The following is a 3,123-nucleotide window of genomic DNA, read 5'->3' as shown; positions in this document are numbered from 1 at the left end:
TTTTCTTTTTGCTACTCTTCTCTTCTTATACTTACATAAGGAATCTCTATAATGTGACATAGAGGATTCCATATTTTCTTTTGTGTTCTCTTCTTTTTCACATGAGCAGGAGCAAGGATAAGAACATTCTTGTTGAAGCTGATCCGGAACCTGGAAGGACTCTGAAGAGGAAGCTAAGGGAAGCTAAAGCACAACTCTCTGGAGAAAATCTGACAGAAATTTTTGAAAAAGAAGGAGACATGGCCGAAAGTAATAACAATGCAAGGAAGACGCTTGGTGACTTTACTGCACCAAATTCCAATTTACATGGAAGAAGCATCTCAATCCCTGCCATTGGAGCAAACAATTTTGAGCATAAACCTCAATTAGTTTCTCTGATGCAACAGAACTGCAAGTTTCATGGACTTCCATCAGAAGATCCTTTTCAGTTCTTAATTGAATTCTTACAGATCTGTGATACTGTTAAGACCAATGGGGTTGATCCCGAGGTCTACAGGCTTATGCTTTTCCCATTTGCTGTAAGAGACAGAGCTAGAATATGGTTGGACTCTCAACCTAAAGATAGCCTGAACTCTTGGGATAAGCTGGTCACGACTTTCTTAGCCAAGTTCTTTCCTCTTCAAAAGCTTAGTAAGCTTAGAGTGGATGTTCAAACCTTCAGACAGAAGGATGGTGAATTCTTCTATGAAGCTTGGGAGAGATATAAGCAACTGACCAAAAAGTGTCCTTCTGACATGCTTTCAAAATGGACCATCCTGGATATATTCTATGATGGTCTGTCTGAGTTATCAAAGATGTCATTGGACCATTCTGCAGGTGGATCCATTCACTTAAAGAAAATACCTGCAGAAGCTCAGGAACTCATTGACATGGTTGCAAATAACCAGTTCATGTACACTTCTGAAAGGAATCCTGTGAGTAATGGGACGCCTGAGAAGAAGGGAGTTCTTGAAATTGATACTTTGAATGCCATATTGGCTCAGAACAAAATATTGACTCAACAAGTCAATATGATCTCTCAGAGTCTGAATGGATTGAAGGAATCATTCAACAGTACTATAGAGGCATCTTCTGAAGAAGAAGCATATGATCCTGAGAACCCTGCAATAGCAGAGGTGAATTACATGGGTGAACCATATGGAAACACCTATAATTCCTCATGGAGAAATCATCCAAATTTCTCATTGAAGGATCAACAAAAGCCTCAACAAGGCTTTAATAATGGTGGAAGAAACAGGTTTAGCAATAGCAAGCCTTTTCCATCATCCACTCAGCAGCAGACAGAGAATTCTGAGCAGAATCCATCTAGCTTAGCAAATATAGTCTCTGATCTATCTAAGGCCACTCTAAGTTTCATGAATGAAACAAGGTCCTCTATTATAAATTTGGAGGCACAAGTTGGCTAGCTGAGTAAAAGGGTCACTGAAACTCCTCCTAGTACTCTCCCAAGCAATACAAAAGAAAATCCAAAGAGAGAGTGCAAAGCCATTGATTTGACCATCATAGCCGAACCTACAAGGGAGGAGGAGGACGTGAATCCTAGTGAGAAAGACCTCCTGGGATGTTCAGTTACCAATAAGGAGTTTCCCTTTGAGGAACCAAAGGAATCTAAGGCTCATCTAGAGACCATAGAGATTCCATTGAACATCCTTCTGCCCTTCATGAGCTCTGATGAGTATTCTTCTTCTGAAGAGAATGAAGACGTCACTGAAGAGCAAGTTGCTAATACCATGGTGCAATCATGAAGCTGAATGCCAAATTATTTAGTAATGAGACTTGGGAAGATGAACCTCCCTTGCTCACCAATGAACTGAATGCATTGGATAGGCAGAAATTACCTCAAAAGAAACAGGATCCTGGTAAATTCCTAATTCCCTGTAACATAGGCTCCATGACCTTTGAGAAGGCTCTGTGTGACCTGGGATCAGGAATAAACTTAATGCCACTCTCTGTAATGGAGAAAATTGGGATCTTTGAGGTGCAAGCTGCCAGAATCTCATTAGAGATGGCAGACAACTCACAAAAACAGGCTTATGGACTAGTAGAGGACGTGTTAGTAAAGATTGAAGGCCTTTACATCCCTACTGATTTCATAATCCTAAACACTGGGAAGGATGAGGATGAATCCATCATCCTTGGAAGACCCTTCCTAGCCACAGCAAGAGCTGTGATTGATGTGGACAGGGGAGAGTTGGTCCTTCAACTGAATGAGGACTACCTTGTATTTAAGACTCAAGGATCTCCTTCTGTAACCATGGAGAGGAAGCATGAAAAGCTTCTCTCACTGCAGAGTCAACCAAAGCCCCCACATTCAAACTTTAAGTTTGGTGTTGGGAGGCCACAACCAAACTCTAAGTTTGGAGTTGAACCCCCACATTCAAACTCTAAGTTTAGTGTTGGGAGGTCCTAACAATGCTCTGAACATCTGTGAGGCTCCATGAGAGCTCACTGTCAAGCTACTGACATTAAAGAAGCGCTTTTTGGGAGGCAACCCAATGTTATTTAATTATATCTATTTTATATTTTTTTATTATTTCGTGTTTTATTAGGTTGATGATCATGTGGAGTCACAAAAACTACTGAAAAATAAAAAACAGAATGAAAAATAGCATTAAAAACAGCACACCCTGGAGGAGGAGCATTCTGGCGTTTAAACGCCAGAAACAAGCATCTGTCTGGCGTTTAACGCCAGAAACAACCATCTACCTGGCGTTAAATGCCAGAAACAGGCTACATTTGGGCGTTTAACGCCAGAAACAAGCATCAGTCTGGCGTTAAACGCCAGGATTGCACAGCAAGGGCGTTTTACATGCCTAATTGGAGCAGGGATGTTGAGTCCTTGGCCCCACTGGATCTGTGGACCCCACAGGATCCCCACCACTTCTTCTCTCCTCTTCACACCTTTTCATAACTCTCTTCCCCAAAATAACCTCCACCAATCACCTCCATTACTCCTCCAAAATCATCATACAACCCCACCTATACCCACCCACTCAAATTTAAACCATCACTCTTTCCTTTTCACACATCATAACCACCTAAACCCCCCTGGCCGAACCATTCACACACCTGCATCTTCTCCATCTCTTGTTCTTCTCACCCTTTCTTTCTTCTTTTGCTCGA

The 3,123-nt window shown here is 41.7% G+C and overlaps 1 non-coding gene across 1 annotated transcript; it reads right to left on the bottom strand.

Moving 5' to 3' along the window:
* Positions 1-632: 632 nt before the first annotated feature.
* Positions 633-740, bottom strand: LOC112732000 (small nucleolar RNA R71). The gene has a single exon (XR_003167743.1). It is a non-coding gene; the product is annotated as a small nucleolar RNA R71 (small nucleolar RNA).
* Positions 741-3,123: the final 2,383 nt, after the last annotated feature.

The sequence above is a fragment of the Arachis hypogaea genome, chromosome 12 (genome assembly GCF_003086295.3).
Source record: "Arachis hypogaea cultivar Tifrunner chromosome 12, arahy.Tifrunner.gnm2.J5K5, whole genome shotgun sequence".
NCBI classification, from domain to species: domain Eukaryota; kingdom Viridiplantae; phylum Streptophyta; class Magnoliopsida; order Fabales; family Fabaceae; genus Arachis; species Arachis hypogaea.
This window is presented reverse-complemented; position numbering and strand designations above follow the sequence as displayed.